Genomic DNA, 23,711 nt, shown 5'->3' on the forward strand with positions numbered 1-23,711 from the left:
ACTGCCTTTTCTGTGCGTGTCACTATATTTGAGCTGAACATTCAAGTCGATGGGAAGCGAGCGAAAGACCAACTGAAACAACGATGCCTTGGCACGCTAGGTGGTTATTTATGAACCTCTCGACTCCATCTGAGCCAAGTCTACATTCGACAAAAAGGCTACTAAACTGCACCAAATATATTTCTGTGAGGACCATCACTTCATCCAATATAGCCATGGGGAATATCAAAGATGCATACTTAAAGTGAGGTAGGACTCATTTTTGGAAACTACCAATCCCAAAAATCTGAAAAAAAAAATCAGGGTGATACACTTATATGAAATCTAGAACTCAAAATATGTGCCATTCCGATATCTGTTCAAATAAACTTGCCAATATTATATTACCGAGTTCATGTGTTATAGGTGAACTTCTTCACATTTTCTAATAGTGTTGAACTTCTAGCATAATGTGAAGTTCAGTATTATCAATAGAGTGCTTTCTAGATTAAATTATTCGTGTAAATGGCTCTTTAACAAATAGAGGCAAGCAGGCTAGAAAGGTCGTGGTCGATTGCGCCATTTTATTTCATCACAGGCCTGATCTAAAAGTAGTCGTAAATCTTTCAAATCACCATCCAGCCTATCAAGCCACAGTTTTTTGGGCCGTCTTTCTGGTCTCTTATCATCGACTTCGATGTTCAGACAAATCTTGGCGAGTGGATTTTTGTTAGCACAAATTACATGACCATACCCAAAAACTATTAACTAAATTTTATTTGAAATGGCGTAATTTTATTTACTAAGGCTAATTTTAAAATCCAAAGTTAAAATGATTACTTAGAACTTGAAGAAATTGAATTAGTTATTATGAGGCTTTTCCTAAAACCTTCATCCAAGCATCTCTATGCCTTTCGAAGACGCTATTGTAAATAATAAACTCAGCGCTTTGAGTATTTTTCGAACTTATTATACATTTTCATCATCATCATCAACGGCGCAACAACCGGTATCCGGTCTAGGCCTGCCTTAGTAAGGAACTCCAAACATCCCGGTTTTGCGTCGACGTCCACCAATTCGATATTCCTAAAGGCTGTTTGGTGTCCTGACCTACGCCATCGCTCCATCTTAGGCAGGGTCTGCCTCGTCTTCTTTTCTACCATGGATATTGCCCTTATAGACTTTCCGGGCTGGATCATCCCCATCCATGCGGATCAAGTGACGTTGCCACCTTAACCTATTGAGCCGAATTTTATCCACAACCGGACGGTCATGGGATCGCTCATAGATTTCGTCATTGTGTAGACTACGGAATCGTCCATTCTCATGAAAGGGGCCAAAAATTCTTCAGAGGATTCTTCTCTCGAACGCGGCCAAGAGTTCGCAATTTTTCTTGCTAAGAACCCAAGTTTCCGAGGAATACATGAGGACTGGCAAGATCGTAGTCTTGTACAGTAAGAGCTTTGACCCTATGGTGAGACGTTTCGAGCGGAACAGTTTTTGTAAGCTGAAATAGGCTCTGTTGGCTGACAACAACCGTGCGTGGATTTCATCATCGTAGTTGTTATCGGTTGTGATTTTCGACCCTAGATAGGAGAAATTATCAACGGTCTCAAAGTTGTATTCTCCTATCTTTATTCTTCCCGTTTGACCAGTGGGGTTTGATGTTGTTGGTTGGTTGGTCTTCGATGCTGACGTTGCCACCATATACTTTGTCTTGCCTTCATTGATGTGCAGCTCAAGATCTCGCGCCAATTGCCGCTTGCCAGTAGTTGGGTGGACTTGAAGAAGATCGTACCTCTTGCATTTACATCAGCATCACGGATCACTTTCTCGAGGGCCAGGTTAAAGGGGAAGCATGATAGGGCATCCCCATGTCGTGGACCGTTGTTGATGTCGAATGGTCTGGAGAGTGATCCTGCTGCTTTTATCTGGCCTTGCACATTGGTCAGGGTCAGCCTAGTCAGTCTTATCAATTTCGTCGGGATGCCAAATTCTCTCATGGCCGTGTACAGTTTTACCCTGTCTATGCTATTGTGGTGCGGCAGGATTCGCAGCATTCGAAATAAATTTCGAATGTTGCGAATGCGAACAAATAGATGGCGCGGAACTTTCCACTTTGTAGAGCTCGCCACGGGAGTGGAAGACTAGCGAACAAAGTGTGCCATGAGTTAGGGGCAGAAAGAAACACATGACGGAGATCGTTCTCTTCTGCCTCTAACGTTTTGGATAGTCGGTTATCACGCTAGTCTTCCACTCCCGTGGCGAGCTCTACAAAGTGGAAAGTTCCGCGCCATATATTTGTTCGCATTCGCAACATTCGAAATAAATTTCGAATGCTGCGAATCCTACCGCGCTACATCACTCTGCCCCCAGCCGAAACCCCTAGGTTTCATCTGGGGAAATTTATTTCGAATGTTGCGAATCCTGCCGCGCCACATCACTCCGCCCCCAGATGAAACGTAGGGGTTTCGGCGACTGATCTCGGAACTTCGTTCACCGTCAAGGACAACATAGTTGCTGACGCTTTGTCTCGTGTCTCCGAGGTTAACATCCCCGCCTCACTCGATTTCTCGGCTATTGCCAAGGCGCAGGAGGATGACGCAGCACTTCAGAGCCTCAAATCCAACCCCAAATACAAATTTTGGGAGTTGCCCAATTTTCGGCTCAAACCTCTCTCTGTGCTGCGAAGACTCGGAAAAGGGACCTGGGCCATACATTCCGGCCACCTTTCGCAAGGAAGTGTTCCACGCAGTTCACGACTTAGCGCATCCAGGCATCAGGACAACAAATCGGTTAGTCACCGAGAAATACTTCTGGCCCGCTATGAATAAGGATGTCAAATCCTGGGCCAGAAGTGTAAAGTCTCCAGGCATGTAAGGAAAGAAGTGGTTCTCCCGCACTACCAAGCGGTTCCACACGATACGCCTCGACATAATAGGGCCTTTGCGAGACTAGCACGGTTATAGGTATTGTCTCACAATCATCGACAGGTTTACGCGGTGACCTGAGGCAATACCTCTGAAAGACATTACGGCGCAATCATGTACCAAAGCCCTCTGTCAAGAGTGGATACCTCGCTTTGGCGTCCCTGCAATGGTCATCACTGACCAGGGAATGCAATTTGAGTCCACCCTTTTCTCGGAGTTAAGCAAACTCCTAGAGTTTAAACGCCTACTGCATACCACCCGCAATCCAATGGGATGCTAGAATGTTGGCATCGGACGCTGAAAGCCGCCATTATGGCACGCCACGATCCGTCCTGGGCTCAAGTCTTGCCTCTCGTCCTACTCGGCCTACGTACAACCCGCCGAGAGGAATTTGCTGCCAGCCCCGCGGAGCTGGTATACGGGGAGAACCCGAGACTTCCAAGTGATCCGGTCTTCGACAAGGGATCGGGTCTCACAGAATCGGGATTGGTGCGTCTGCTGAGAGACAATCTCCGACGCATCAAGGCCACTCCTCCCACCCAACACTCGTCCGCGTCTGTCTGTGGGCCCAAGGAACTGGACACGTGCACGCACGTTCTGGTCAGGACGGATGCCGTCCGGAAGCCGCTGCAGCCTCCATATGAGGGCCCGTACCGCGTTCTCGAGCGAGGAGAACATTTCTTCCAGCTCGAGATCGGTGGCAGGATTCGCAGCATTCGAAATTTATTTCGAATGTTGCGAATGCGAACAAATAGATGGCGCGGAACTTTCCACTTTGTAGAGCTCGACACGGGAGTGGAAGACTAGTGAAGAAAGTGTGCGATGAGTTAAGGGCAGAAAGAAACACATGAAGGGAGATCGTTCTCTTCTGCCTCTAACGTTTTGGATAGTCGGTTATCACGCGGTGCAGTTTTAATTAATTTAAACGCATTCATTTATTAATTTTAATGAAGTCTAATTATTAAATCTATCGAGTATTGATTGTAAAAACTGTTAGTCTATGCTCCGGCGTACCTAAAAATTGTAGTTTGCAAAATATGGACTATTTTAGTTAAACTATCATAGGCGGCTTTAAAGTCGATGAATAGATGGTGCAACTGTTCTCCATATTCTAGCAGTTTTTCCATCGCTTACCGCATAGAGAAAATCTGATCTGTTGCTGATTTGCCCGGAGTGAAGCCTCTTTGGTATGGGCCAATTATGTTCTGGACGTATGGGGCTATCCGGCCTAGCAGGAATGTCTTATAGATGGTACTTATACATTTTATCTGCCATTAATATCTTATCGCAGTCCCATTTTTATACTCTATCACATGTGTTTCTATAATTTTCTGGAACGAAGTCGGAATTCTAAATGAAATTATTTTTCCCAATCAAAGGTAACACTAAAGACGAACGCTTGTAATCTAAACGGGTGTTCTCAAGCTTATTCTAACTATCGCATCTTACTGTTCACATAAAGTTATGAATTCTACCTGGCGACATAATCTCAATTTGCTTTTATGAAACGTCCATCGCGTAGGAGTGTTATTTATGGTCCAAGTTAATTTGACTTCTACCCAGAATAGATTGATATTAATTGTAAGCTCTCTAGCCCCTGGACGTGAATGGTTCATGAACCTTGCTATTTTAGAGTTGATACAATCCCAAAATAGAGATTTACTTTTTCGTTCACACCTACTCTTCTATTTTCAAACAAAATTATCATTTCATTTTGTACAGTTAATTAGACGCTTCAGTCCGTGTGAATGTTAAGTTCATGAGAGAAGGTGCATATAAGCCGCAATTAAGATTTTGAAGAGAAAGGTTATATTTACAGCATTTTGTCTCTAGTTATTAACTATGGAAATGAGTGATTCAACTGGATCCACTTCCAAATGTTATTTTCCATTGGAGAAATTTATACGTAATCAAAGGAAATGTATCTTGGAGTCACATTCATATAAACACTGAAAATAGTAAAATTATTCATATTCAGATAACTTCAGGAAAAGGGCACTCAACTCTTATAGACATTTCATAATAATGTTAGGTGCCTTATTTAAATATGAAGTAACTTTGGTGTTTTGGTCTTTGAGGACATTTATCTCGCTTTGACGTGTTTTGGTTACTTCTCGCATTGAGTCGTTGATAAACTAAAAGTTCAAGCTAAAAATAAACACCTGTAAATTCAAATGAACTTCATTTTTCCACGGTTCCTTTTATTTTCACTTTCAGTTTGGGAAAATGTTGACAATATAAAGTCACTTTTACCTTCCCAATTCCACCCATCTAAGTGCTATTTCACTTTCATGCTGAAGTAGCGTGATCACCTCAATTACATACTCCAATGCTGATCTGAGTAGCATGTCACAAATAGAATCAAAAATAGGTCAACCCACGGAATGATATAAGCAAATATTATTTTAATATAAGCTATACAAAAAGTGTAAAAGCGGTCATTACAATCTATTGTGATATTTTCTACAAGAGGATTGCTATTCTTTATCAAACTTCGAAGGTTTTGGTGATTTTTCCTTAACCTAAAATTAGAAAAATAAACGACAATTATCGGAATGCGAAAATACTATCAAATTGTTGCGGAAACCCTTCTGCATACAAAAGAATTTCTACCCAAAATATTTAGTTGTTGGCCCGACAAAAAACTTCACAGCTATGTATTATCTTATACTTCAATTGATCAACAAAACAGCACCGACAAAAGTACAGGTGATATTGTTGCGGCTGTACCAGGCTAATTGACTCAACTTAAAAAAATCGAGTTTCTCGTCTATACAATGCATCGAGCTCTTTTGTTGTCCTTCACGATGTGACAACGTGTCGGCTCGATGTTGACTTCGATTCAAGGTTCACGACAGCCAAAAGTGAATACATGAGACGCACTCTGTCGGCTTTTAAAGAGGTCTTTCCCTTCATGTTGACCATTCACTTGAAATCATCTTTAAAAGATCTTTTTATGAATCGTTTGTGTTTATTGACAGTATAAAAAACAACCCAGAATGTCACTTGCTTGGCTGCAGGTCAAAGAAATGAATTTTTTGTCAGGTATTTTTCTCTTTTTCTTTTCCACTTTGAATAGTATAAAACAAACGAAAGAGCATTGGATAATATTTACATTTCATAATGGCAGACCACCACCATATGTTTGTTATTCACTTAATATTTGTGTCTCTTGAAATTGAAGAAGAATAATATTCTTGCTTTATGATTTCTTGATGGTTTCGTCTTCCCATCGCGTCGCGTTTTATTTGTGGTAATTTTCTCGCTTTTTCATCTTGCTTTAGATTAACAGCTTCTTCTCAAGGACGCCGTCATCACATTGGTACGACTTTTAATGTAGAACAGGTTTTACTGGCGGATACCAAATCCGCAAAAATGATGGCGGCGATGATGAAATATTTTCGGTTGCGTTGCGGTCCAGTTTGAATATAAAGAAGCATGTCGTGTGAGGGAAACTCGTTAATAAAATAATGAAGAAAAAAATGCAAATAGTAGAATTAGATTGAGTTATTGAGTATTTAGATTTCGATGCAACCAGCTATATATTCTTTAATTTGTCGCTGACCATATAAATATTTAAATCGCTACCTCTGGCAATTGCATTTCATCAAAATTTTGAGAATTTGTTTGAAATGATTCCAGACCATGAAAGTCACGTCTGCTCGCAATTAAATGCTCTTCAATCGTTGTATAATATTTTATAGTATACTCAAGGCGTCACATCAATTAGTGAAGGAAAATACAGCTTAGTTTGATGACACATGAAGGTAGTATTTTCATATCTCCGCTAATTAGGTTGCGTAATGAATTCACTTGACTAAATGGAAAAGTAGTCTGTATTTAAAATTGAGGCTATAACCAGGTAGAAGTCAAAAGATAAGGAAATATAAATCAAGAGTCATACTGGTTTCAATTTTGCTTGTAGCCGTACATATTTGTTTACCCTTGAAGCAACACCGGATGGAAGATGGAAATAAAAAGTGGCTCTAATCATGAGTTTACGTGAAGATGTTAGAAAGTGAAAATAGTGCACTATACTGTGTTGATCCATGAGCCAGTGCTGTAAAATTATCGTTAATTTTCGTCAATATGCACACATGCTCCCAATATTAGCAAATAGGCCTCAGATTTTATATAACAATATCGTCCTTTGATATGCTCTCAGATCCATTATTGGTTGTTTTATTTCTAGTTTGTAGCTTTCAAATACCTATGGCAACCATTTCTTTTGTGAAAAACAGCTAAATTTTTAGACTTTTCTAGATGCTGTTTTATAACTTGTGGAGTCATGTGCATACTACTAAATTATTTTCCACTATTTTAAAAGTAATAATTATTTAAAATTGACAATTTTCTCCTTAAATATTTGTTTTTGGGTAGTGTGTATGAATGTGTTTATGAGTGTTTATGAGTAAATGTCAGATCCCCGCGACGGTATGCTGCCGGACTATTAACTAAATACCTCCCCGTCATCAGAGAATTAGCCTCGAATTGTTTGGTACATTGCTTCGGCCTAGTCCTCCCGCTCTCTCCCGAGCTGCCGCTATGAATTCTTCCTTTTTCTTCAGTGCAAGTCTGAAACCATCAGCAGGCAGCTATCAGCTTACCCATTGCATCTTCAAAAATAGCTTTAACGCTGAATAATGTTCCGTTATTTGAAAAGAACCATAGTAAATTTAAATTTTATGAAAGATGAGTCCTAGCTCTTCCTATGATGGTTGCAGGGTTTTGAAAAAAGGAACAGAAAAACTAGCAGTTGAATTTGCTCTGCTTTGGGGCGGGTGGAAAGTAGGATCATTTTTTACTTAATCACTACTCTTTCTATTTCACAGAGAATAGATAATTTTGTTAATCCAGGGTAGAGGCAATTCATCAGATAAAAACTTCTGAAAGTGGTTCACAGGTGTAGTTTGATCCCTGTTATGTATCAGAAATTCCACACTGTTGCAGTGAATCATATTCTATTGAGTGAGAATTATTTCGAAATCCCGAAGCAACTTTTGACGAGTACAAAAATCTGAATTCCCTTGACTAACCATTTGTTAAAGGCATGTTTTGCAATATTTTGTCCATTTATGGTGGTATCGGGTTTTAATAATGATCTGGCCACATCCGAATTCATGATGTTCTGTAATTTGGTACCTATTTCCATTCTGTTTCAACCTCATGTACGACATTGGGTTTTTGCTGGAGCTGGAAACACATCTAGTATATACGAAACAAGGTAAATTTCTTTCAGGTTCTAGAAGCCTGTAAATGCGAAATTGGTTTACGCAAGGTAAACTGCCTCTTATAGATTACTTTAAATTAAGTCGAGTATGTGCTGCCCATTCTCACTTATCAAATTTGTACCCACAATTACCCCTCAAAAATGCAATTTTGGGCGAGTGGAAGCATCACATTCCAAAATTTGTGGAGGATTTTTTTGAGTCGATTAATTTTCTATTAAAAGTGCCTGAACTTTGCATTGAAACTGTTGGCTTCTCAGCACAGCTTCCCGTGTGCTTACACGAGGGGTCTGATATGTTCAAGACTTGATGATGCAAGTGAACAGGGATCACTTTTTCCGTCAGTCACTCCATGAACTAGTAGAGTGGTCGTCCAGGAACTGTGAAGGTAGTCTTATTCTTTGACACATCATCCAATGGAATTTGTCAGGATGCATGCTTTAGATCTAGACTTGTAATAAATCTAGCCTTAGCGAGACGGTTAAAAATCCCCTCGATGAGTGGTAAATGATAAGTGTTCTTCACGGTGACACTTTTACATCAACGCAAAGAGGCATTTTACCAGGTTTCACCCCAAGGGTGACCGGTGAAAACCAGGGGCTTTACGATTCCTCGATGCTTCATTCATTCCCTCAATGCCTTCATAGTCTGGTGCGTTCGACTTAGGGCTGGGCTCTGGAACTCGACATTTTGGACATATGGGTTTGCAGATATTCGGGAACCCACAACGGTAACAGAAGGCTTTAGAATCCTCCCAACCACTTATGAAATCATGAAATTTAGTGACTGCCGTTTAGCAAGCATACGCTCATTTTAATCTCTATCGGTATTTTTACTGTACTCTGCAGAAGAGGCTCCTTTACCGTCTTTTGCAGTGCAGTGCCATCGAATTATGAACACTAAGGCGATTTTGATATATTATACATAAATTGAACTGTAAAACAAAATAAATTATGCTTGAAAAAGGATAAAGAGATAATGAATTTATTAAAATGCGCGATTTTAAGTAAAATATATATATTATAATCGAAAAGTTATTAGTATTAGTATTTTGTCCATCCACCTTTGTTTCTAATTATGCTTTCAATTCTACACGGCATACTCTGAACACAGGATTCAATGCATTAAGAGATAAGTGGATTGCACAGCTATACTTCGCGGATATTTTGTAGGAAGACTTGCTTCCATTCATTTTTCAAATAGCAGAAGACCATCGTTTAAGACTCTTAAATAGGGTTACTGGTTCTTACTGCCTTCCACGGCGTGCAAGGCTTTACGAATTTCAGTCACTACCACTTATCCAACCATCACAGTTTAACAGTTGCTTGAACGCTGGAAGGATGGTTGCTCTTTCCTAACTGTCATCGAACGAAAACAAACCGTTTTGTTAATGCATTCGAAGTGGATTCGTTACTAAACAAGAGCCAAACAAACAAGATTAGCCGCAGCTAGCTTTTGTAATAGCAAATCTTTTGAAATTACTTTTAATTTAAGTCGTACCTTTTCCCAGTCAGTAAATTCACTGCAACTGCTTTCCAAAGTTGAAAAGGATTTTTTAATCATCTCTGATAATTTTAGCCATTTTGCCGGACGATTTGGTTTTAGACCAGGTTCAGTACATTGAAGTTTCAATGCTCAAATGGACAAAAAGACCACATCAGTCTCCAAATTTTGTTTGGACAATGTTAAAAGTTGTTCCGCGGTTCTCCAATAATTGTCGAACCACAATCTGGTCCATTATCTGCGCGATATTGCGTTTGGTCTTACAGTTCGACCGTAAACAGGTGGTTGATCGCTCTCTCCTTTATAGATATTTTTACATATAATAGCATATGTAGAAGCTAGCCGACCCCGCTTGTGAACGAGACAAAGGTTGAAGAACAAGAAAAAGCATATGTAGAAAATTTACTCACATTTACCCCTTTTAATCGGTCAGCTTCTGGGTAACTATGCCATTTACCACGAATGAAAGCAAGGAAGCCCCTTTTTTATTGCTGGAATACCTGATTTTGTGCCCATGCTATCAATTATTCGATTTTACTACAACTTTAAAATATTCCGCATATTCCTTAACCCATTTACCTTCAAAATTCATCACCATTATTTTGGTATGAAGGTGGGCACCAGGGCAAATCATGGGCATAATAGGCATGTAATTCATGTACAGTAACATTACGAGAATGGCTGAAACATAGTAAAAGATTAATGGCTTTTGTTATACCTATGGTTTGGTGAGAGCCTGAAAACCATGTAAACGATTGCTATGTTTGCTTAACTGCGGCTATAAAAGAAGGATTGGCAATAAAAAAAAATAGGAGCAGTGAAATACCCGAATTCACCATCTGCTATTCGACCGCTCCTACTTCATCCGAAATTCATATGCTAGAACTAAACCATGAAGACAGTGTGGAGGAAGAACAACTCAATATCCCTTCAACAGCCCATGATCCTGATTTTGAAGAAAAGGATGATCAGCCGCACAAATTGGCCCAATTGGAGTTGAGTGGTATGATTCAAGATCTTGATTTGTCACAAGGCAGAACTTCTAGGATCAAGGTTACAGCAATAGCAATAGCAAAATGATGTCAGTGGCTCCATGTGCAGGAAATGTCAACGTGATCTGCTTCCTTTTTTTGAGAAGAAAAGCATTTTGATTTTTTGCAGTAACATCAATGGTTTATTGACAACTTTGAATTTGAAGAATCATCCAACTGAATGGAGACTATTCATAGGCTCCTCTAAGCTTAATTTGAAAGTTGCGTTGCTTCACAATAGCAACCGTCTTGTTTACATTTCAATTAGCCATGCAGTTCATATGAAGGAGACGTATGCAAATATGGCAGCCCTCCTCGACTCAATCAAATATGTTAAACAAAAGTGGAAAATCTGTGGCGATCTAAAAGCGATTGCTATACTCTTAGGCATGCAATTCGAGTACACTAAATAGTTCTTTTATAAATGTGGGATAGTAGGAACAGGAATTCACATTACATCCTAGCGTAGTGGCCTCCAAGAAATGTTAATCCTTATGAGAAAAATGTCATTGCCAAGTCTCTTGTGGATCCAAAGGATGTCCTCTTTTATTGAAGAATATTGATAGAACCATGAACCGAGAAGAGAAAACTTTAGATTTCTCAAATTAGCACACTCAGTTGGTCACAACACGGATTTCATCGTGCGATTTTCGACCTTAGAAGAAATTATCAACGGTCTTAAAGTTGTAACAATTTAATGTTGTTGGTCGGTTGGTTTTTGGTGCTGACGTTGCCACCATATATTTCGTCTTGTCTTCATTGATGTGCAGCCCAAAATCTCGCGCCGCCTGCTTGATCGAGCATACTCGCGTTTATTATCGAAGCAGTCATTCCTCGTACGCTGAGGATTGTATCGAATTCTTTACTCTCCACCCGTTGCAAATGATCCTCTTCTTATAAATACCCTCAATTTTCTATTTCCAAATTGACTGACTTTTTACATCAAGGGCAGCTTATGTATTTTTAAAATGTAAGCGTTACGTTAGATAACTTTGAGTTTACTTGTTGAGAATTTTAAACTAAAATATTTGACATTATAATACGGGCTTTCTGTCCTAATGTGGAATATCGACATAGTCCTGACAGGCTAGAAAATGCATGCCAGCAATTTCATATGTGAAGTATTCTCATTTGGCGACCATAAATCATTTTGACTACCAGATCAAAAGGTTGGCACGAAAGCGCATCTGATTATCGTCGATCGCTGCTATTGCGAAGGTCTTCAGCTACAAGGAAAATGTCACTATTATAATCCACTATGATACTCTGGCTAAACTTTTTCGTTAAGATTAAGACAAGAGTATGTAATGGTTAAAGTGGATAGGAGGAACAGGTCGATCATCCTAAGTGGCCGACAACGACCTAGAGGGCAGAGCTATCCCAGAAACCTAAAAAAATTGGCTAAGTTGGCCGTGAAGGTCCGCCCGCAAAGATTGAAGCTCCATCAAAGTGCTCGATCGACACGTTCTTGCACGCGAAATAGAAAATAGAAAAGAAAAAAAACGGCTCGACCGCGCGCGTGGAGCCGTTAGTCTCCGGACCCGAGTGCCGCGATCAAGGAGGGGAAGATCCACGACGGATCACAGTCTCAATTATTACTTCTTCCGGAGGAAGTCCTCAAATTACAATAGAATTACTCAACCATAATTATATTATCATTCAAACAAAAGAGAATGAGAACAAATTTATAAACATAAATAATACAAATAAAAATAAAAAAAATAGTTAAATTGAATGCTAGAATTATATAGAAGGAGAAAACAAAAAATATGTATTGAAAACAAAAAGAAATTAAAAAAAATTGAAAAAAAAAGACTTACCCAGGTCGTCACTCCGAGCTCGGGATGATTCTGGTGTACAAATTCTAAAATATTTTATAAAAACAATTATAAAAAAATTAATTCATCTGTATCTATTTATGTTATTTTAACTTGACGATTCCTTCTCGAGCAAAATATGAAACACTTGGCACCAAGCAGGCGTATTGCTTAAATTCTTACAGAAATGATTAATGTATTATGCTAGAATGCACACGTTTCTTAGCTGTTCAAAATCTGTCGTTTCCTACGAACGACAATTTTTCCCGAATTTCTATCAGCGTTCGAAATCACTCCTTTGCTTCTCTCGCCCACCGTTCACCAGCCAAAAAGAAAACTCAACTCCTTCTTGTCTCGCCCACAGTTCTCCAGCCAAAAAGAAACTGTTTAAGCAAATTAATTAAGAAAGAGCCGAATGAGATTTCGCTCCCGTCGCACAGTCGCGGTCACTACAAGTATTTAGCGCAAAATCCCACGTTCGTAACCATTAATTCACAAGAAGTTTTCTATTGTATTGTCTGTTCCTTCATCCAAAAACTGGGATACTGAAAATAATAGGGGTCATTATTTGTGTAGTCCTCAATATGAGGCTCATAAAACTTAGATAAATGATTATGAAATAAAGAAATCCTAGACTAGTCGATGTTAACAAAAACTGGTATAATATAATTATTATTTTCGGTACTCATGTATTTATTACCTACTATTAATATTCTACCTCATGGTATCCAATATCATAAGCGCTCAAAAATCCATACCATATTCACGATCATCCAATCCAATCAATCCAAATTGGCGATGCTGCACATTTTAGAATAGTTATTGGAATAATTCACCTTATCTTTTTCAAGGATTAGACAAGAAAATTGTCTGCCACTTGAAGGCCCTGGGGGCAAAATAAACGCTATATGGAAAGGCATAAAGTGATGATCGTAAAGCCATTTTCTGTCATAAAATTGTGGTGATAAAATCTACTTCTTTTGAATACTTCAAAAAGCATCACCTCTAACTCAGGTGGAATTTGAGCATATGTGGTAGTAAGAAAGATAGTCGTTAAATTTAACCATTCGCCTTTCGGTGTCAATATCTGAATTCTAGCACTTTTTCTCGACAAGATTCAGTATACTGAGAAAATCAGAAAACATTTTTTAGTGCTCCTATCTTTAGATAAAGTTAAATATCATATAAAGCTAATTCCAACTTTGATTTGCAGTTATGATATTCATCATGAGCCCACTATTATATTCAATATTTGCCACCTTCGAAAAGTGTAGCTTTATTTGAAACTGAGAGATGTCCTGTTTTGAGGAATGGTAGTATTTTTTCGGATACACTGAACATGCCCAAATTTCAGCATTGGCTACCAGCAGGCGAAAGATGATCAGCAAAACATTGCGAGAAGACTTCCTGACTGAATGTTCAGAGCGGCTTACCTATGAAAATACATCTACCCTAGTGAAGGGGGTTTTCGAGCTTACTACTTACTACTACGAAGAAAGGGGTGGAAACGGGATAACTTCTCTTTTTTTTCAGAGGACCGCATCGCGGTTATGGTTATTGTGTTCAAGCTAATAAGATCCCATTTTGTTCTCAATGCAATGTAAGACTTGATCAAGCAAATCCTAACTAAATAAAAATAAAACTAGGTAGCTTTCTCCTACTACAATATATTTTAATAGTTAGTAAATACATATTTCGAGAGCTACTTTCTCTCTTCTTCAGTACTTAAGCAGGGTAGCTTAGCTACCGAGCATAGAGGACAATATTTCGTATATACATGCTAAAGCTATAGCAGTTCAAACGCGCGAATTTTCCGCTTCCAAAACCATGCAAATCAGATGCTGACGTCATAATTACCCGGAATAATTGACATTCGCGTGAAATATTAAAGTCGCATTTATGAAGAATCTATTTACCTGCAGCCCTTTTTAAGGTTTTGTGTAAAACACTTATGTGAAATCTAATCTTCGAGAGATGTCCCATTCCGGTATCTGCTCAAATAAATTTACTAATAGTATATTATCAACTTTTAGAAATTAACTTAAAAGCTCCCCTTAGGTTCATCATAGGTGTACTAAATTTTGCACCGACATAGAGGACAGTCTCGTGCATACACATGCTAAGTGTCCATGAAAATGCAACTATTAGTGTCAAAGTTATAGAAGTTCAAACTTATCAATTTCGTGCTAATTAACAGCATCCTAAGCCATACAAATAAGATGCTGACGTCATAATTAACCAGAATAATTGACATTCGAGTGAAATATTAAAATTCCATTCAAGAAGAATCTAATTCTCCCTAGCCTTTTTTATATTTGATGTAGGTTACATTCTTGGCATTTGCTAGTAATGTTAAACTCAGAGTGCGAAACGTATGAGGTTAACTATTATCAATACAGTGCTTTCCATCAAATGATTTATTTAAATCACTTTCTAAAAAATAGAGGGCAATGGAATTTTTAGCTATATTACACGGAGCTTTCGTGCACTCGTCGCTCCTCACACCTTTTTCTTTTTCTTCAGCCTTCGGTTCACAAGCGGGGTCGTCTCGTGGTGATCGGTTTATCAAATGCTGATCAGGATGTAATCTCGAGACCTTTAAATCCCCATCCAGCGTATCAAGCCACCATTGTTTTCGCCGGCTTTTTGGTTGCTTACGATTGCTTTCGATGTTCTGACCAATACTGGTTGTTGAATTCTCGTTAGCGTGAATTACGTGACCACACCATCCAAAACGTCTCTCTTGCAGTTTTTCCACGATCGGTGCAAAATTTCAGACGTAATCAAAACGTGTCACGCCACCAGTGCAATGCAACATCTTCGTCCCCATTACCGCAAGACGCCGTTCATTGTCCTTTATAGTCGGCCAACACTCAGAACTATAGAGAGCGGTAGACGGACGACATTGCAGTAAATTTTAGATTTGGGACGTGTGCTGATACGTCGATCACAAAGAACACCAGTTGGGGAATACCACTTCATCCAGGTTGCATTAATGCGTGAAACAATTTCATTACGCAGTTCTCCATTGGCTGATAGCATTGACTCGAGATATTTAAATCGCTGATTTCTGGCAATGCCAGTAACCTTCCCTTCGAGATATTTAGATCGCTCAGTTCTGGCAATGGCAATAACCTGCCCAGAACTGAGCGATTTCAATATCTCGGGTCAATGCTATAAGCCAATGGAGAACTACGTTATGCTCCTCACATAGGGAAACACAAAACCTTTTATACCAGAAGAGTCAAGCTTCCGGTTTCCCGTTGTTTTTATAATAAAAAAAACCTTTTTGGATTCGGTGACTTCAAGTGCGCGAGGATTTTCCCGATCGGGCCGCGAAAACGCACTACCGAATCCGGTTAGATGAATGAATTATCGCGGGCAAGCCTCCCCGAAAATTTTACTTCAATTGCAGCCACCTCTTCGCCTTTCATCCGCTGTTTTCTGTTGTAATAATTTATTTCCACAATTTTCTACCGTCAATATTAATTTAAACCACAACACGGCTAGTTTTCAAGGTAGTCCCAGAGGTTTGTTTTGTCTGGAACGGAAACGACAAAGGGTTCGCGCTGTTCACGTCCTTCCACAATCTTCTCCAATTTTTTCACTAAATTACTTCCTCGTCGCGAATTCGAGTGTTTAAAATAATTATTTAATTGAAATATTGAAATATAATCTTTTTTGGGGGAAAGTAAATCACTACCAATTCGTTCAATTCACTCTTATTACTCCCCCCAATCTCCTCGCCAACACCAAAAAAATCCAATCACTCTCCTAGCCTTCGACCTCTCCTTCAACCCAGCACCGCTTCACTTGCCGCTACATTGCCTTGAACTCTGTTCAGTTTATGTTGCGGCAACAAGCACATGCGCCTGTGGATGCGGCAAATCATTCGCCTCTGTCAAGATTGATTCGCCCGAATCATTCAATAATGTGCAATCTGCGGCGAACATTAGGGTTATTGCGAAGCCGCGGTCACTACATAAGGTTAACTGTAAACTACGGGAACTCTTAAATACACCAACAACCAGAGTCATAGATAGTAATTTATGCCACACCCTCCTCCTCCTACCTTCCTACGTTGAAAATCAACCAAATTTACGGTACGCAGAGAAAATTCCAGGTCTGGAAGAATCACCTCTTCGTTCTCCTCTATCAACGGAACTACCACCAACTTTGCTTGTTTATTATTAAACAAACAACGCGAACAACGCGACAACTGGAAAGCAGTATCCTGATGGTCACTGGCTAGTTTGCGAAATACTTTTGCCACCACGTGATTGAGCTCTAGCTCAGAAATCGTTTCTTTGTAACCAGATCCTGGAAATGTTGAAACGTTACTAGGTTCCAGGATGTACTTAACTGTTACGAGAATCGGGTTGAAGCATGACTCGCTTGAGAGCTCATTCTTTAACATGTCGTTTAACAATTACCCGCCCTTCTGTAGCTCTTTCAGAGAACCTACCAGGCTACGCCACAAAGCAGATAAAGCCATTTCGTCAAACACTTGTGCGCTACTGATAGAGGGAAATGCGGGCTCACCCCCGTTCTAAATGGGGAAAAATCTTTCGATTTTTAATTCATGCCTTTCGACGGGTCACTCAACGTATCTGAGCACATACTTGTATTTTTTAACACTTGCTTGATAGCCTGTTACATATTTTTTTCTTCTAAAAACAGTTCAATTTTTTTTACTTCAAGAATACGAGTGGATTAGAAGCGTAATATCAAAATTTTCACGTCCAAAGTTTTTCCTTGCAGAAGTAAGCCTAATGTGAGAGGAAGGGAAAGGATTTTTTCGCTGGAGCGTAAAATAGACACTCATATTTTTGATTTCAGGCATGGTTTCTCTCTACGGCCGTCACTAATAACGTAGAGTAGGTGGATCGAAAAGACACGACATTAATACTAATCCTCATTTGATATCACAAAGCTTTTTCTCCAATCAATAACTAAAAATTCCGAACAATTAAAAAATAAATTTCTTCATTACAATACCCAACCACTTGACAGTTGGCTACTATTCCCTGTCCAATGCCCAGTGGGCACATTATGGAAATTTGACGGCGGAGAAAATTTATAGCTTCGTTCCGTTCGAGACATAATTTTAAATTCTGTATAGAGCTACATTTTTAGCAATCCGAAGACTGCAGAAATGTCATTCGAGTTCTTGACGAAAATCGGCACCTTTATCATAAGACAAAAGGATTCTGATAGAAATAAACAGCACCCAGAATACTTTATTATTTTTTTAATTTTCCATACGTTCAATTTGAAGCAACAAATCAAATAAACATTGAAATCAGGCAGCAGCATACAAACCCTTCAGGTTCTTATTGACGACGCTCTTCCATGCAAGTCTTCTAAATTTTCTAACAATAATGTGCAAAATCATTAACGAAAGTCGAAGACGTGAAAACCTCTCTTTGCTTTCCTTGCTAAAAAATGAATCTTTGTGTTGATTTCGGCACAAAAGTGTCTAAATTGAATGCACTGACTCCCCCAGATAAAACAGTAAGCTATCTTAGGGGCCCATCAGAAATTGGAGCTGAAGTTTTTGTTCGAAAATTGGGGGAATTATACACTTGAGCGGCGGTGCAATGCCCGAATCAGTTGAGTGTTAGCCTCTTGCTTTCTTGCCCGAATTTGAAACATTGCTGCGGTCGTGGATGTCCCACTGCTGCGATCTCATTACTAACGCAGCAATAACCGTAACGAAACTGAAGCACAGCCTTATTAAAAATAGTATAACAAGAAAAAAAAAACAATAAGTAAGAAGAGTTTATGTGGAGATGCTTCACAAAAGCGTGTACGAGAGACACACGGGCGCTGATATGATTAAACTATAGAAGCTTAAAGACCGCTTCATCAGTGCCAGTGTTTCATATCCGCAAATATCGACAATATTGCAACTACGATAATCTGAACATATAGCATACATTTCAGATCCCTTAGGGAAAATCGAACATAACAGATTATTTTTTGAAGACGTTTATAAAGTATATTTTTTTAACACCAAAGTTCATCAATTTTAAATATATTTTATACTAAATGATTTATTTTCTTTTTTAGGTAAGTCCTCCCAGAAGTGGAGTTAAGAAGTAGGTGATAATGATCGTGAGTATCTGTAGTCTCAACTAAATTAAAGAAATATCATATACAATTTTAAAAAGAAAGGAATGCCATAAGTTTCAAATTCGTAAGTCGATTTTCATTAATAAAAATATGTCGTGGATATCAAACTGAAGCACAAGTCTATCGTTAGTATCTAAATCTAAACGACCCCTCTTCGTCTTTCTCCTAATTATAAACTCATTTAACCAAAGGACATGCCTTAGCGAAATAGCAGGTAGTATGGCGGTGAATTATACTCTTTTTCAAAGTGCGTTACCACGATATATACCCTCAGAAACCATAATCTGAATTTCGTATTTATCATCCCTCTGCTGCATTAAATGTAAACAGGAACAATTTTTGTAATTGTGTCTTTATTTATGGTATATACTTTATATTCATGGTACGACGCAGACATGAATTGATGAAATTTTCAGGCCTTTGAGTGCCGGCCATTGTCCGTATGCTGCTCCCATATAGTACCACAGAGAGGACATTAACATGGAATAGCCCAATTTGGTGTTAGTGTTGAGATTGCTAGATATGGAATCCTTTCCATATCCTTGATATCCCGTTCATTAATGCAAATAGGAAGAGTACAATGTGCAAATTAGCTTGAAGGTCTTTATTTATTGGTGCCTATCTTTGACCCGACTTTATTCGCCTCCTTCTCCAAATCCATTGACATTTGGTCTCCACGTCCTCCAGGTAAGGCAGCATTCACAACGACGATAACAAGGAGAACGAATCGCAGCTTTCGCATACTTCGCTTTAGGTATTTGATATACGTTTCCCCATAATCATCAATCGTGCTGAAGTGCTCCTTTCACCGCTTGAGCTGTTTATCATCGTAAATGAAAAGTTTACCCCAAACGTCAATAAAAAGGCCATCGAGAGGCTTCCGACAACCTGCAACCTCTTTCGTGGTGCGGTATACGGTAATGAAACTATTGCTTTTTGTGGTAGTGTCTGCCTGATAGAACTTCTCAACTTCTCTTATTTTGCCAAGGTCTCGTCTATCCCAAGGACTGCAGTATATTGAGTTCCAAAACGATTTCCCTGGGAGGTATATACGTTTGCTCCTGGTTTTCTGGAAAACCCTAATGTTGAAATCAGCCACATTCTAACGTTTCACATCTACTGGGAAATTTTTTGTGCTATGCAAACACACCAGTTTCTCACAGAATATGATTGTGCATTATTCATAAAATTCATTCATGGGGATGATTTTCCTCGCAAATTGTTCACTAACAAAGTAAAAATCGAGGGAATCACTTGAATTCTAGCTTTTTCTAACCCTACTGACAAACTGCGTATCCATCCCTTCCAGGGGTAACATCAGTATAATTTATAAAAACAGTTCCATTTATATGTTTATTAATCCTCCTATTTTATCAATAGTAACTTGGAGTTTCCCCGATTTATTTATTCTATGCAGAACCTCGAAATCGGTATCCTTTTTTCCCACAGTTTGCAAGATATAAGGGTAGTAAATAAAAAAAAGAAATGCCAACCTTAGTCTCCTACATATTTTTCGAGGCAGGAATATCTAGCTACAGCGATAGTGCGCCTACTTCCTTTTAGTAAATGAAGTTAACATAAATTCCCTTTCTCCAAACGTAAGACTTGTCGACTCCGACTGTCATCACGACCCATGCTGGACTGTATACAACCTAAAAGCCCTTTATCGTCGTTATAACCATTTTTATAATCGACTGTATATGTACATAGTATATCAGCGACTCAGGAAAGATAATCAATTCTAGATTAAAGCAATAATTGCTATTTTAGGTAATCTTTTGACAGTAAAATATTATAATAGACATTGTATTCATATTCGGGTTACTCACAACTTATCCTAGTCAGTCACATTAGAATGGAATATAGCTCTTAAGAATTAATATCAACTCCTAGCGCATGGAGGGAAATAGCGCTCTTAATTTACTAAAAGTAAATCAGAAGTTTTCGAAAAGGCACCTCAGTCTCACCTGCAGTCTTTGAAGCCACATCATCATGTTTTGAGAGGCTCATGCATGAAACTGAAATAAAAATCTTGTAGATGATAGCAAGCAGGCAAGTGGAAGCACCCTGGTCCTTGGGTGAGGAATACTGGAATTATGTCTTGATCGGCAATTATCTGATTAGCATTATTTATTAATACTCTGTAAGTGAACGGCGTAAGAAGTGGTGTATTTTATAACTCCTGGCGCCTTTCGATTTCCAGGACTACCACGACATAATCTGTTGTCCGATCTATATTAAATCTATATTTTCCAACGTTTTTAAGACCAATCGTGGAGGCATTTGTACGCATCTGGCCAAAAAAGTCTCGCGATCGGGAGCGCCAACTTTGCCTCGATGGCGCAGTCAACGTAGATTCCACTCTCGACACCTACCGAGGGACTGCAAAGACCCAGACCGTTGGCCTAATCACTTCCCACCTACATGACCGAGAACATGCCGGTGACCTTGAACGTGCCGTCCAGGCTGTTTAGCGCGTCTATTCACTGCCCACAAAATTGTACTTCTTCATCAGCGCCTACCACCACACAATAGAACTGAATGTTGGTATGGGATGCAATACGATTGCGTACATACAAAGAACTATCCTCAGCTGAAATCTCCACTTCCTTACAAAAGTCCCCTTGCATAATCAATGCGTGCTCGCGGTATTTTTATCAAAAAGTTTTTAGAAATTAAAACTCAAGACCGCCTCCGTCGCTAGTAGTATTATTTGTCCAAGGTATGGATTGTGGAGACGAATAAATGTAACGCGTTGAGAGGGGGGAAAGTGAGTAATTCTTGCCTGGCCCGGATATTTTGAGAGCCCAGAATAGAGAAATTTTATCAAAATTAGATTGATTGTACACTTCCCAAGCGGGGTCAACATTTTCACTCCAGGCGTAGGTTCTCTCTCTACGGCTCTATTTTTCATTATTGATCGATTGAATACATAGTTTTCTCCTAAAAGCATGTTCGCACTTTTCTTCCTGGTTTTAGTTGTCATTACAGGGGCAGAATTTGGAGATTTTTCGATTAGTAACTTACTGCGATCCGACACCCAATAGCCTAGTTGGAAGATGCAGTACCTCCTGTCCGCTCGAACATAATGACGTCGTCTACGAACACAATTTCGACACTTGCATCCAATGCATGTTAGAATCCATTGTATTGTATCACTCTCTTTCTTTGGCTTACTTACTTTGCTAAACCTGTGAATTCATCGATTAGTTTACATGAGAACCATGTTTTCGAAAAGCATACGAACTTTTTTTGAGAATATCCTTGCAAAATATACGCATTACACCACATGAGATGTGGACACCAGCGTCTTAAATCATATTTAATATAGGAAATGCTCTAAAATTCATTCAAGAATCCCTCAAAACCATCAATACAATAGTATTGAAAGAGAAAGGACATAACTCAAAAACCGAAAAAGGCAAAAAAAGAAAAGTAAAGAAGACCATCAGCACCCTTGCAGGGCCTGTACAGTGAGAGTACCAGTCCATCAGTTGCAGGTTTCATATGCATATCAGCAGATTCAACATCAATCTCATACCATCATAGCATAAAAGGTCATATAATTACGATTACATTCCTATAATCTTTTAGAGCTATACAAACCAAAAAGTCAAAAGTACAGCTTTCGGAATGACCTCTTACTAGGATAAAAGTTGATATTAGTTTTGCAATATATATCTTGAATGCTGAAGTTGTAATCAACGGAAATGTTTAGAAACTGTTGAGGTACTAGATAACCGTGGAATGACGAATAATGATGTCCTTCACTTTCTCTATACTCTAACCCTAAGCTTATCTAGAGTGCATCGACAACTACATGACCCTTACTTAGCAAACGTCAGCCTCATCTAAAGTGCTTTCCAATATCTTTACCGCAAAACCCATGTAATTATTGTTATATGAGTATATTCAAATTACAAAGATACTGTATTTACCATTTAAGAAATAAGTACCACAAGATTTTTCCATCAAATTCCATTTCATGTGTTCTCTCGTAATCTGCTTTAAATACCACTTCAGAAGCATATCAAATACCGAATTTCCCAATTCTTCAAGAAGCAATTATTTTCAGTAGTCGAATCATCTATAGTGCCCCTGACCATTAAACTACGGATCTGCCTCTAAATTATTGAGTAATAATTGAATTGGCGAATAGTCACTGCCACAAATGGTATTGTGGCTGGCTCAGCCTTACGCGACACCATCAATGAAAGCGAAAGTTTCTGCGATTGTCAAAGAGTCAATAACAGCCGAAGAGCAATGACTTCATTGATGATGCCCATGCTATCTTTGATGATGATAATGATGAATTGCGACTCCAGCATCAAATGGCCCTGGCAAATTATTATAAGATGCACTCGATCGGTTTTCATTTTCGCATCACTCCTCCCTCGACATTTCTCCCGATCAGGTGCAGAAGCATTCGAGTTAGCTGGCCAGTTTGATAGTGGATACGTTAATTTCACCCAATTGTATAATCCAACTCTTTTGCATTTTGGTCTCGGTGACTCTGCACATCGCACGTAGCATCCTTACACTCCAACCGAGCAACTTTCATTGCCATTTTGCTTGTGAAGTGCTCGTGGGTACCATGAAGCCAAACAAAAACATTACGTGTCGCGGAGGGTCCCATTTCTTCGCAGTTATTTTAGATGGAAGTGTGCAATGATGTGACCAAAACTTTTATACGTTTTGTAAGGCGAAGTGCTTGCATTGAACGATACACGATCTTTTTGGTCATTTATCTTTTTATTTATTTATTTATTCGACAAGACGACGCGGGACGGGCGACCTATGCTAGCGAGTTGGAGAAAGTTACATGACCACTATTGTGACTTTTGTGGTTCATAGGTATGACATATTGGCCTGTCTGTTTCTTCTTTTATGAGGGTTACGAGCTGAGTAACAGAGATCCAATATAATAAAAGTGTGAGCTCCACTCGTGATGGGGGAAGGTGGGATAAGCTTTCAAAGCAGTCATTTATATATTACATAAGAAAGTAATTCAATTAACTGAGACTATGACATAATAAGTAATTTTAACATACGATTATAGCTGGGATAACATGATTAAAGGCTTAAATT

The 23,711-nt window shown here is 39.0% G+C and overlaps 1 protein-coding gene and 1 long non-coding RNA gene across 4 annotated transcripts in view; one reads left to right on the forward strand and one right to left on the reverse strand.

Moving 5' to 3' along the window:
• Positions 1 to 23,711, forward strand: part of LOC119650908 — a 194,678-nt gene that overhangs the window by 128,282 nt on the left and 42,685 nt on the right. The window lies entirely within an intron of this gene.
• On the reverse strand, positions 5,292 to 7,866 carry LOC119650937. The gene is made up of 2 exons (XR_005249399.1): positions 5,523 to 7,866; positions 5,292 to 5,431 (listed from the first exon to the last, which is right to left on the reverse strand). It is a non-coding gene; the product is annotated as an uncharacterized LOC119650937 (long non-coding RNA).

The sequence above is a fragment of the Hermetia illucens genome, chromosome 1 (genome assembly GCF_905115235.1).
Source record: "Hermetia illucens chromosome 1, iHerIll2.2.curated.20191125, whole genome shotgun sequence".
NCBI classification, from domain to species: Eukaryota; Metazoa; Arthropoda; class Insecta; order Diptera; family Stratiomyidae; genus Hermetia; species Hermetia illucens.